Source organism: Marmota monax, unplaced genomic scaffold, assembly GCF_021218885.2.
Source record: "Marmota monax isolate L192 unplaced genomic scaffold, Marmota_monax_Labrador192_F-V1.1 WCK01_AAM20220418_F8-fsc00038, whole genome shotgun sequence".
Taxonomy (NCBI): domain Eukaryota; kingdom Metazoa; phylum Chordata; class Mammalia; order Rodentia; family Sciuridae; genus Marmota; species Marmota monax.
The window spans coordinates 6,462,997-6,477,245 of NW_026692498.1; positions in this window are offsets into that span (position 1 = coordinate 6,462,997).

Here is a 14,249-nt window from a genome sequence, read left to right on the forward strand (position 1 = left end):
CTTCAATCCCCTGAGGGAGAAGCCCAAAGATCCCTTCCTGGGTTTCAGCACCAAGATATCAGATCAGGCAAGGCAGGCAGCGACCAAACGAGGCAGATTTAAAAGGGCCGATGAACAGGCTTTATTGAGATATCACCCCCGGGCGGAACTCGATTAGACCCACAGAGGGGACAGGAGAAGGGTCTGAAGACAAACCGCATGGAAGCTCAACCGGATTGGACTTTTATGGGGCTTACAGCCCCATAAAAGACACGAAAAGGTGTTTTTAGGGTCCCTTGTCCCTTTGGAGTTGGTCAGGGGAGCTGGCTGAACTCCAGGATTGGCCAGGGGGTCCTGCTGATTGACAGGCGTTAGTCAGGAGATCTGGCTGATTGACAGGCGTTTCCACCGGCAGCTGATTGATGTTTTTTTCCCATGCGGGCTGCTTTGTTCTAAGTAGCCACAAGAAGTCACCACCACCGACCTAACAGCTACCTCAATCAATCCTTGTTGGCTTTTGCAAGCCGCCTGACAATCTTCACCATAGCACTAACGATGATGATCCCAGCTTCAAAGTGAGGGGGCTGTCAAGCAAGCCTGACCCTGTGTTGGGACCTTTTACCTCCCTTGGCCATTATTGGGTGTTGGCTGAGGTGGCCTCTTGGGTTCTTCCAGAGCATTTCCATATATGTGACCTGGCTGGATTGGTGTTCACGGGCTTTTGACTTTAGCTCCGCCTAATGGTTTAATCTGAAATCTGCCTAGGCCCCTTAGTGATAGTGACGTAATTGCCCCTTATTGGTTCTTGCTACTGTCTCTTCTTACTCCCTCCTATCACTATATAACCTTGTCCCTGACACAATAAAGTTGAGATTGCTGCACCTCTATGGTTGACTCATCTCTCTGACTCGGTGTGATTCTGGGCCAGGTTGGGTGGTGGGCCGGGTCGCTACACTTACCCTCTCGCTCAGCTCCGGAGACATTAGCTGGTCTAGTGCGCTTCACTACCTCTGTCGGAGGGTGGTTCCGACAGCTGGTGCCTCGGAGACGACAGGCTGGACGGGCTGATCCAGCCTGTCTCCCACTTAACCTTGTCGAAGGGAAGGACAACCCTGCAGGATTAAACACCAGTTACAACTACCAGGTAGTTGAAAGTTGTCAGTTTCATTGCTACAGAGCAGACTCTAAAGTGTACTTAACTAATTTGTAAATAAAACTGGCACTTTACATGCAAATGAACATTGTACTGAAGTGGCACGCCCTTTCTCCACAGAAAAGCCCTCTTCACCATGGCTGATTTTAGGACTGTCAGCAAAAGAGTCCATTGTAGATAAACTTCCTATTTTCATGTCACCCTGTTTACTTGGCCACAGGCTGAGAAGATTCCAGCACTCCAGGTGCTGGACACTCCCTTACTAGTTTTTCACAACATATCCAGTATAGTGCTTTGTAGAAATGTGCAAATAAGGCCTCTGGCCTTGAGCTGGGCTTCACAGAGATGTCTATATTTTTAAGATAAGTTACAATTGGGCTCCATGGTAACAGCTGGCAGGGGGAGGGGGGGAGAAGAAGCTCCCGCCTTCTCAGGTGTTGTCCTTGAAGAGTTAACATGCCCAGAACAGTGAACTTCTGCAGACTGTGAACTTCTGAGCCCCTCCCCTTACATGCTGGGTAGAAAACTCTGAAACTCCCTGAACTTGGGGTTCAGGGGATTGATTGATTACAGCAAAGGTTGTACCCTCTGGACCTGGCTGCAGCCAAATAAAACTGTTTCCTGCTATCTTCGGTGCCTTACCTCATTTGTCCCTACAACATTTTTGGCGACCCAGATGGGACAGAGGAGGTAAAGAAGGCTATTATGCCTCTCTTGTCTCTGGGGACCGGCTTCCCTGGGATGATGGGGGATAGCGGTCCCCTTGGCACGCCCAGGCCACTCTTGGCCTAAAGGAGGATAGACTCACCCAGCGCCCTGGGGCTGCCACCCAGAGCACAATGGAACCCACAGGCAGCAGGAACCAGAATTAGGGTTTTTGAGCACCGCCCAACTGAACAGGTAGGACCTGGGTCCATTTGGTTTTGTAGCCCACCTGACCTCCCCTTAGAGGCCTAAGCAGGTGGAAGAGAGGCTTGATCACCCTTTGTTGGGTCCCAAGTACCCTCCAAAGTGGTTGGAGCTGAAACAGACCTGGGGAGTCGCCCGAGTAGCCTCTGTTCGGGGTCAGCGAGCAGAGGGGAAACTGTGACTCCTTTTTCTGTTTGGTTTGGAATTGTTGGAATTTGGACGGTATAGAAATTCTGTCCTGGCCATGTCTGTGTGAAAGTGTGTGAATGAGACGGACAAAGGGAAGGGTTCCAACCCAACCCGAGGGCCGAAGCGAATGCAGAGTCCTGATCCGCAGTTCCGTGGCACCTCATACAGTCTATGGCGGAATTTCACCAACCAACGTCTAGGTGAAAGCTCCAGGTCGGGGGGTTGATACCAACCCACAAGGCTAAGAGGGCCCTAAGTCCCCGCAAGGGGAGCGGCTGGAGATGGACGAAGCGAGTCTTGTCCTAAATGTGTTTGGTTCTAAGCGTGCAACACCAATGCAGGGTGGAACATGGGAAGCACACTAAGGAAACTGAGCCTTCTGAAATGTGTGTTAGAAACCTTTAGGGAGGTTTTCTTGGTAACTGTGGGGTGAAACTCACTCCACAAAGGTTGCATACTCTGTGAATTAGAGTGGCTCACCCAAGATGTGGGCTGTCCACCAGAAGGATCTTTAGATGAGAGAGTCATTGCTGAGTGTGGTGAGCCGCTTCTGCCGTTTCTGCAGACTATGGTCGCCATTACAAGATGGCGCTGGCTCCGCTGTGGTCTGTGACAAACAACTCCTTATTTGGGAGAGTTGGCGCATGGTTTTTCACCACCCTATGAGAAAGCTCCACGTGGCAGCTTCGCATTGGGGCTTGAGATGCTTTATTAAGGCTGGGAGGGGCATCCGAGAAAGAGAAGAAGAAATATCAAGGGCCTGAATAAACTGCTGAAAGAAGATTCCTGAGTTGCGTCTTCCTTGCGGGCAAGGGGTCGCGACAGCTGAGGTCCTTTTGATTGTTGTTGGAACCCTGAACCATTTCTCTTACATTGATTGCTGGCAAGAGAGAGTACAGAAACAGCCCCCTTGGTTGAGAGCCTGTCTAGATGGACAGTCCAAGCTGATGTTAGCCAGGAGCATAATAGTCTCTAAGACCCAGCGGAAAGCAGCTAAACAGAAAACCTGACGAGGAAAGTCAGAAAAGGAAACAGTTTTCCCATGAGCCAGAAGAGGACCCAGGACCACCTTTGCCAAGACCACAGGGACAACAGACTGTCTCCTCAGCCCTCTTGTCCTCAGAGGCAACAAATGATGGCCCCCAATACTGGCTATTCCATCCTTTGTGATGTCCTCAGAGCCAAAGGCTTCCTAGATGTCCCGTCCGGCAGGACACATCAACGTGGGCAGCGAACCTAGGTGGGGAGGAATGAAGGGACAAGAGACACAGAAGGATGACAGCAAGACAAGAGTTCTGATCAAGCTGCAAACTTTTATTGTTCACACAGGGGTATTTATATGCTGGGGATGGGGAAGCTCTCTTATCGGCAGTTGCTGGATGTCTGCACAAGGTGAGATAACCGCAGGATGTTTCAGGAAGATAGGTTTCAGGAAGATAGGTGGCCGCAGGATGTCTCAGGGAGATAGGTAGCTGCAGGATGCCTCCCAGGCAGGATGTCTCCCAGGGGGCTGTCAGGCTAATCTTTGAAGGAGAATTTCCTTCTAGTCCCTGACACCTAGAACCAAAGACTCTTTCATCTCCCAAGATTAAGGTGGGAGATTTGTCCCAAGACTAGAGCCACAACTCAGATGAGAACTCTCCAGATGCCCCTGCAAGGGACTAAAGGACCTGCCCATATTGACCAGAGGGAAACACCTGAGGGAGACAAGGCAGTTTTGTGTGCCAGGCTTTCACCACCATTGTGCTCATAAGCTGGAAAAATCATACTCCCTCCTACATGGAGAAACCCTGGGCCATGACTGATCTGATGGAATCCATTATCCAGACTTAGGATGGGCCCCAACAAAGAAGAAAGTCTAAAGATAGGGCTGGGGATGTGGCTCAAGCGGTAGCGCGCTCGCCTGGCATGCGTGCGGCCCAGGTTCGATCCTCAGCACCACATACAAACAAAGATGTTGTGTCCACCGAAATCTAAAGAATAAATACTAAAAAAATTCTCTCTCTCTCTCCCTCTCTCTCTCTCTCACTCTCTCTTTAAAAAAAAAAAAGAAAGAAAATCTAAAGATAAACAGATGTCAAGAAGCCCTCATAAAAGAATAGAAAAAATAATAATAAAACACACTGTCTGTGCCCAAGAATTAGAAGGAATCGGAGGTAGCCCTGAGCCCTAACCTAAGCCGAGCACATCTGCAGACAAACAGAGCTGAGATAAGCCTCCCGTTGCTCCAGCATCTCCCTCTCACACCCTCAATAGCCTTGAACATTTCTGTGGGCCCCACATCTGCCTAAGGCCCCTCTGCCCTATGAAACTGGCAGCAATGATCAAAAGAGATGTGTCCAACTGACTCAGAGCTAAATGTCCAGGCCACCACCACTGCCGCCCCTCTCCCTGCCCAGAGGTGCCCAGGGGAGGAGGGGCACATACAAGTGTAGCAGCTGTAATGCAAGTATGTCAGTGAAGAAATGCACGGGCACAGGCAACAGGTGATCAATGCAGCCTTTGTGGGACAGGCTCAGAGAGCCATTTGCCAAAAATTACAATCCAAGAGGGCTTTACTAAGAAGTGTGCCCTGAGCTGATTAAGGTGACCACCATTGTTTTCATCAATCGAGACCCAGAGACTCAAAGACAGGCAGACCAGAAAGATAAAGAGGAGGATGGATCTCCTTACAAACCCAAAGGTCACTCAAAGGGGGGTCTCACTAGAACAAAGCCAATGGTCCAAATGTTTATAAGGAAAAAAAGCGTGGCCAGACAAAAGGGGAAGCCTCCAGTGGCCCCCGGCAGACAAGTACCCACTGCCATGCTCAAATGCTAAGCCTTGACCGAGAAGGAATGAATGTTTGGGCCCCAGCCCCTCCTTTCAGTTTCTTCCCACTTGCTCGGAAGTTGATGATTGACGCATATGGCAGGGGTCCCATAGACACACACAACTGCATCTGATTACTGCTGCAGTCCGGCTGCAGCAAAATAACCGGGGGGTGACGAATAACTTGTGTACGTTGATACAGCAGGAGTAGGAGCCCTTTATTGCAGGACAGGAGCAGTATTTATACATTCCACACAGCTTATCTAATTAGCATAAACTAGATACATCAGTCAACCAATAAGGAATCTCCACACTTAATGGCTCGCTTTTGTTACTTCTCAAACCACTCCCTCTGGCATTTTGCCAGGCACCATCCAGACTTGTTTACGAACTTTAACATTCCCCTGGCAAAATGCCAGGTGTTATTTTGACTTGTTTACAGACTCTAACAGATTACATGGGACCGAGTGCCTCAAGAGGGCTCAGCTGCTGCAAGCCCCCAAAAGAACCAGGAATATGTTCATGTTAACAGCCAATAGTGGGCCATAGGGTGCACACTCCAAAAGGACATGCCACCCTGACTCCAAGCCACATGCTGTGAGCCACCAGCAGAAAGGGCCACAGAGCCCCCTGCACCTAGGCATACTGAACAAAAACACAAACAGGGCAGCCGCTACATACAATTAGAGCAGGCTCCCACCTGGCAAGAGGAGAAAGCCACGCAAAGAGCAACACCTAGGTGGGCACAAAGTGGCTGCCACACTGGGACCTGCACATGATAACACTGCTGCCCTCCTGTTAAGGGCCACAGCCGAGTCGGGATGACGCATGGCATTTTTGCCAGAAGTAGTGGTTGAGAGGTGACACTAGCGAGCCATTAAGATGATGACTTTTGAGTTCTGGCGGAGTTCCCACTGAGTTCCGCTTGAGCTCTCGCTGGGTTTCCCAGAGAGTTCCCATTGGTTGGGGAAGTGCCGGAGGAGGGATATTTCCGGTGGCTGGTTCCTGGAGGAGCCGCATGGCGTGCGGGGGAGTTCCCGGGAGCATGTGTGGAGAGTGCTGGTGGAGTTCAGAAATAAAGTTTGTTCCTGCTTCAGTGGCTCATGATTTGTGCCCAGCCAGACTGCGGCACCCTCCAATCTTGGACGGCCCACGAGAGATTTACATAGGTGCCTTTTACACAAATGATGCCCCAGGTCATCAGTCTCTGCTAAGATTTACATTAGATTTAAGAGTTGGAGAATCCTAGCAGCCAAGATCCTGCACTGGGAGATAACAAAAAATTCCTGCATCTTAAAGCGCCAGATGCTCTATGTATGCCTCCCTTCCCTAAATGACAGTTCTTCCCAGGGGCTTGAGTACACCATCATTGGGACAGCACTGGACTCTGACTTAAAAGCTCATATCTATCAAGAAAAAGGTCAAATACTTTGGTTACCATCTGACTTAGCAACAGAACCAACAATAGAAACTGGGCCTCAAAAGAAGCAAGAGATCTGCTCAATTCCAGTCCCTTCAACCTGCCATCAGACTAGAGAATTATTGGGGGCTACTGGGATCAGCCATATATGGATCCCTAACTTTTCAGTCATGGCAAAAACCCCTCTATGAAGCCACAAAGGAGGGAAAACGAGATCCTCTGATGTGGGGGCCAACTAAGCAGAAGGCCTTGGAGGACATTAAACAAGCACTCAACAGTGCACCTCACAAGGCCTTTCTTTCTGTATGTCCATGATCTGTCTGGAGTAGCTATAGGAGTTTTGACCCAGATGCTGGGGACATGGCACCATCCAGTGGCCTATTTGTCCAAACAGCTGGATTCTGTAGCCCAGGGCTGGCCACCTTGTTTATGGGCCCTTGCAGCCACAGCTCTTCTGGTGTTGGAAGCTGATAAACTGGCCATGGGACAAGAACTGGTTGTCAGAGTTCCTCATTCAATTTTGACAGTATTAAAATATAAAGGACACTATTGGTTGACTAATGAAAGAATGATCAAATATCAGGGCATGTGATGTGAAAACCCACATTGAGGTCATCAGAACTCTAAACCCAACAACTTTGCTGCCCTTTGGACCTGGAAAACCTGATCACAATGTGTTGAGGTCATGGGTGAAGTGTTCTCCAGCAGACCAGACCTCTCAAGGACACTGATACAAACTGCTTCACAGATGGAAGCAGTTTTATAAAAGATGAGGTATGTTTTGCTGGATATGCAATGGTCACTCTGGACTCCACTGTCGAGGCAGGGTTCTGCCTCAGGGAACTTCAGCACAAAAAGTAAAACTTATTGCTTTGACTCGAGCACCTCAGTTGACAGCAGGAGTCTGTGTGGATATTTACATAGACTCAAAATATGCATTTGCTACCCTTCATGTTCATAGGGCCTTATGTAGGCTAATTAACTCAGGAGAAAATAAAAAGGGGGGGAACATGATGTATGGGCAAGAAATTCTTAAACGCTTGGATGCACTGTGGGCTCCCAGGAAGATTGTGATTATATATTGCCGAGGTCATCAGAAGGGAAACATGTGGTTTCTCAGGACAACCAGAGAGCTGACAGAGAGGCCAGGATAGCTGTCTGCAAGAAATGGGAAGAAAATCCAGTCCCAGTTTTAAATGCTGCCCTTCTGCCTGGCTGACTAGCTAACAGACAGGGAGCCAACACACTCCCAACATGAAAGTGATATAAGACTGAACAAGAAAATTTTCTCCCAGGTGGATAGTGGAGATTTTCTGATGGCTGGTAAAGCCATCCCGGAGATTCTAACCCCAGCCTTTATCAGACAGTTCTACAGGAAAATATGTTGGACATATAGCACTTGAGACAGTTCTGAGTCAACATTTCTATGTCCCCCAGCTCACAAGCAACACCTGGATGATCTGCAAACAATGTGAGGTTTGTGCTCACAACAATCCTTGTCAGAGGCCAAAGCTCCCACCAGGAATCCAAACTATAGGAGGAGCACCTTTTGAAGACTTGGAAGTAAACTTCACTGAACTACCAAGCTCACGGGGCTATAAATAACTTTTGGTTTTTGTGTGTTCATACTCTGACTGGGTGGAAGCCTTTCTCACCCACACTGAGAAGGCTAGGGAGATACTAGGATGCTTCTCTGGGAAATTATTCCCAGATTTGGTGTCCCAATAATTATTGGCTCAGACAATGGGCCAGCTTTTGGGCAGAGGTGATATGATTACTGACCAAGAGTGTAAACAGTATGAAAGTTACATACTGCCTATAGGCTGCAGAGTTCTGGTAAAGTTAAAAGGATGAACCAGACTTTAAGGCTAAATTGGGTAAGCTGTGTCAGGAGACTCATTTACATTGTGATAAATTTCTCCCTATTACACTGTTGAGGATTAGATCCACTCCCACTAGGAGATTAAATTCTTTTCTTTTGAGATAATATATGGGAGCCCCCCTCTTATTAGGGGACTACAGGGAGACTTAAGAGAGATAGGAAAATTAACCCTGTGACGACAGCTTCAGGCCTTAGGGAAAACTTTACAGGTTCTCAACCAGTGGGTTAGAGAAAGATTGCCAGTAAGTTTGACCCAGTGCACATTCCTTCAAACCTGGAGATAGAGTCTGGGTCAAAAAATGAAATATTCAATCCCTGAACTTGTTTGGAAGGTCCCTTTCACTGTTATTTTATCCACCCTAACTGCAGTCAAGTTTGCAGAGAGAGAGAGGTCCCTGGATTCACTACACCAGACTCACGCCTGCAGCTGAGGACTGGGAGTGCTCTTCAGATGCTGCTATGCCCTTGAAGCTGGCCATTCCGAAGAAAAAGGAGCACCAGAGAAGCTTGAGGATCAGAAGGACAACAGCTCCAGTCACTCTGGAAGCTGACTGGTCTACGCACGGCCGGAGCTTGAGGAGATTACGGCCCTGTTTCAGCCACACAGGAGGACTGGCTGGTCAATGCCTGGTGAAAGATAAACTTCCCACCAGAACTAATGAACTCTTTCAACCTCTGAGATAGTTCTTATGCTGTAATGCATTGCCACCCCTTGCTTCTAGATATATACACAGTTCTCTGTTTGGCTTTTGCTACTGGTTTGATAACAGTAACTCCTACTGACTGAACTCTGGGTAACAAAATTTCACTTAGACTTTTTTATCTTGCTTATATAAGTTTTCTAGGATTTGTTTGGTGTTATTAGTTCGGCTTTGTTAATTTATGCTGTTTAACCTATGCTAACCAAAATGTTAGTCTATTATTTAGTTTGGTTTCCTTTGACAACCATAAGAGATTCTGCTCTACTCCTATTCCAACCATGGAGATCATGTGAACCCTGGAGATCATATGAATCATGGGTCAAGACAATCCACTATAACCAAGAGGTGGTAAAACATATATTTAGGATCTGTCCCACCAGAGGAATGCTATAGATGGATGACTGTTTGGAAAGGAAAAAGAGGTGCATTGGAAAGAAACTTGATTTAGGAGGTCACCAATCTTGGGGTGAAGGTAACAGGCTACCCCAGAGGATTATTGCCACTTATGCTCCAGCTACCTGGGCACAAAAGGACAGTTGGAGCTACAGAACTCCTATTGACATGTTAAACAGAATTATTCACTTACAAGCTGTACTAGAAATTATTATTAATCAGATTGCCACACCCTTTGACCTCCTAGCCACACAACAGACCAGATGCGAGTGGCTAACTATCAAAACCGCTTGGCATTAGATTACCTACTGGCTGAGGAAAAAGAAATATATGGAGAGTTCAAAAGCTCAGATTGTTGCATCCAAATGGATCACAATAGACAAACAGTTAAGAATATAGCTAACAACACAAGAGAACTAGCACATGTGCTAGTTCATACCTAGAAGGGCATTAAAGTTTGGGTCCAAACATGCTTTTGGGAGATGGTTTTCAACTCTTGGTAGATTTAAAAGCTTAACTGGTATAATGGGTATTCTGCTGTTAACCTGTTCATTGCTCCCATGTTTGGCTCCACTGTGCGTTAAAACTATTGGGTCCACTAAAGAAGCTGCTTTTGAAAGGATGACAACAACTAAAGTTTTGACATTACATAAAGCTTTAAGCCAAGTTAATGATAATGATGCTCCTAAATTTAAAGGATTAAATTATGGAGAGCATCATTAAAGGGGGGAATTGAAGTGGCACCCCCTCTCTCCACAGAAAAGCCCTCTTCACCATGGCTGACTTTAGGACTGTCAGCAAAAGAGTCCATTGTAGATAAACTTCCTATTTTCATGTAGTCCTGTTTACTTGATCACTGGCCAAGAAGATTCCAGCACTCCAGGTGCTGGATACTCCCTTACTAGTTTTTCACAAACGTATCCAGTATAGTACTTTGTAGAAGTCCGCAAACAAGGCCTCTGGCCTTGAGCTGGGCTTCACAGAGATGTCTATATTTTTAAGATAAGTTACAATTGGGCTCCATAGTAACAGCTGGCAGGGGGAGGAAAGAAAGGGGAGAAGAAGCTCCACCCTTCTCAGATGTTGTCCTTGAAGAATTAACTTGCCCAGAACAGTGAAAGAAAAAGCTGTTTTTATGTGAACTTCTGCAGACTGTGAACTTCTGAGCCCCTCCCCTTACATGCTGGATATAAAATTCTGAAACTCCCTGAACTCGGGGTTCAGGGGATTGATTGATTACAGCAAAGGCTGTACCCTCTGGACCTGGCTGCAGCCAAATAAAACTGTTTCCTGCTGTCTTCGGTTCCTTGCCTCGTTTGTCCCTACCACAGCAAGGGAAAACCTGCTCTGTTTGGTTTCTACACCAAATGCAAAGTGTTGTAGTTACCAGTGATGGGGACAACTCAAAATTCACTAAGCAACTAAAGTTAAACTTCTGTTGACTAAGCATGTAATTTAAATTTTGTTTTCTTTAATGAATTGAAATATTTAATCGATTTTAAGTCAGTCCTGTGCATACCTCGATGGTAGTCTGCTGGTGCCAGTAGAAGACAGTTTGTGTATTTTATTGTGTACCCCAGGTAGGGTGTCATAGCATGTCCTGCTCAACTGGGGAATAATGTCTTTCAGGGCAAAGAGCTTCTAACTTAAGTCACTGGGGATTGAGGCATGATTTGGGTGATTGCTAGTGACTCAGTGACATGTGAAGAGCAGTATCATTGTTTCTCAAATTGTACTTTCCTCAATTTCTAGTTGATATGAAAAGACTTAGAAGGTCTTTGTAGGTGGGATGTAAAATAGTATTATGACTTTTTCATACTGTACTTAGATAGTAACCTGCCTCAGGTCTCCTATTAAGTGGTGAAACCAGAACTGAAATTGACTCTCCTAGAAGTTGTGTTTATTCTAACTATATAAGTAGGTACTGTTGAGACTTGATCGTTTTTACATGTATTTCGGGAAAAAAAAGTCACCCAGTATTATCTTGAAGTTAGTAATTATAACACATTACTCACTAATTCTAACATTTGCCTAACTATGAGCATTACCTGGTGAATTCCTTAACCAGTAGAAAGCTAGTGCTGGTAAAATCTACTAATACATGTTCCATCCAAATGCTAATTTCAGATAGGGGTATAAACTAGTAGTTAACAGAGCCAGTTTAGATCAATCTACCATTGGAAGAAAAAAGCCTAGCTGTTACACAGAAGATGGTCCTGTTTGTTAACTGGTTGGATTGTAAATTGGCTGACCATTCATCAGTTTTTTCCTTTATTGTAGAGTCTTTTTTCAACTCCTATAATATGGGACTCTCTCTCTCTCTTTCTCTCTCTCTCTCTCTCTCTCTCTCTCTTTTTTTTTTTAGTTGTAGTTGCACACAGTACCTTTATTTTATTCATTTTTCTGTGATGCCAAGGATCGAACCCAGGGCCTCACATGTGCTAGGCAAGAGCTCTACCACTAAGCCACAACATATGGGACTCTTTAAAAAAAAAAAAAAAAAGAGGCAGGGATAGGAAGGGTAGCAGAGTACAACAGACATTAGTATGGCTGTATGTATAAACGTGGCTGTATAACCAATGTGATACTGCAATCCGTACATGTGGAAAAATAAGAATTCATACCCCATTTGAATCAAATATATGATATGTCAAGATCATTGTAATGTTTTGAGCAACTAATAAAAAAATTTTAAAAAAATACAAAAAAAGAGTCCATATGGGACTCTTTTAAAAAAAATTAGATGTTGATGAACCTTTATTTTATTCATTTATTTATATGTGGTGCTGAGAATTAAACCCAGTGCCTTACACATGCTACACAAGCACTCTGCCACTGAGCCACAACCCCAGCCCTAAATACTTACTTTTTAGTTGTAGTTAGACACAATATCTTTATTTTATTTATTTATATGTGGTGCTGAGGATCGAACCCAGGGCCTTACACGTGCCAGGCAAGTGCTCTACCGCTGAGCCACAACCTCAGACCACCCCCCACATATGGGACTTTTGAATCTTTTAAATTATGGTTGCCTAAAGTTAATAAATTCAGGTTATGTGGTCCTTAAAAAAAAGTAAAGAAGAAATTAAGACATTCTCAGATCAACAAAACTGAGGAGTTTGTCACTGTACAAAAACTACTGAAAAAAATGCTGAAGGGAGTCATTCAGGCGAAAATAAAAGAGTATCAGACAAGAACACAAAGCCATGTGAAGAAATAAAAAATACTGTGAAAGATAACTGCACAGTAAATATAAAATCCAGTATTATTGTATTTTTGGTCTCGAACTTCTCTTTTCTTTCCTACATGATTAAAAAAACATATGCATAAGACAATTATTTCAAATAATTAATGAGATTATATATATATATATATATATATATATATATATATATATATATATGTATAAAATGGTGTGACTCTACTTCATGTACAACCAGAGAACTGAAAAATTCTGCTCCACTTATGTACAATGACTAAAGAGCTTTCTACTGTCATGTATAACTGATTAGAATTAATGAATAAGTAAACAAATATATCAAAAATACACACACACACACACACACACACACACTAGACAGGGTCTTATTAAGTTATTCAGGACCTCACTAAATTGAAATGATCAACAAAATTGATGCAACTTTAGCTAGATTGACAAATAAAAAAGAAGACTCACTGAAATCAGAAATGAAAGCAGGGGCATTGCTACCAATTATACTGAAATAAAAAGGACTATAAGAGAATACTATGTACAGGGCACAATAGCACTTGTCTGTAATCCCAAAGGCTGAGGAGGCTGAAGCTGGAGGAGCACAAGTTCAAAGCCAGCCTCAGTCACTTAGCAAGGCCCTAAGTGACTTATCGAGACCCTACCTCAAAAATTTAAAAAGATGTGGGGGCCTGGGAATGCAGCTCAATGGGGGGGGGGAGAGGGGGGGAGATATACTATGAACAATTATATGCTAACAAATAAGATGAAATGGAAATTACTAGAAACAGAAACTACCAAAACTGACTTGAAAAGAAACAGAAAATCTGAACAATAATGAGACTGAATCAAAAAATCTCCCTTTTCCCAAAACAAAACACCCACATGGCTTCACAGGCAAATTCTACCGATTAAACCAATCTTTCTCAAACTCCTTCAGATCATAGAAAAGGATGGAACACTTCCTTACTCATTCTACCCAAACCAGGTAAAGACATCACAAGAATACTACAGACCAGATCTCTTATGAATAGAAATGCACAAATTGGGCTGGAAGTATAGCTCAGTGGGAGAGTGATTGCCTAGAATGTGTGGGGGTTCTGTCCCCAGCATGGGGATATGGAAGAAACATAAAGATGTAAAAATCCACAACAAAATATAAAAAAAAAAAATCAGAAGCATATTAATTCAGCATATTGAGAGGATCATACACCATGACCAAATGGGATTTACTCCAGGAAGGCAAGGTTATTCAACCTTCAAAAATCAATCAATGTAATATATCATATGAGTCAAGTGTGAGGGAGGTACACATGATCATCTCATTTAAGATGATAAACACAACAAAAAAGATGATAAACAAAAAGTCCAACACTCAAGATGGAAACAATGAACAAACAACAGATGGGAACTTCCTCAATGTGATAAAAATTTATGAAAAATCACAGATAACATCATACTCAACAGTGAAAGAGTGAGAGCAGGGAGACAGGCTGCCCACTCCCACTGTTGTGGGGACAGACGAGGCAAGGCACAGAAGATAGCAGGAAACACTTTTATTTGGCTGCAACCAGGTTCAGGGGGCACAGCTTTTGCTGTAATCA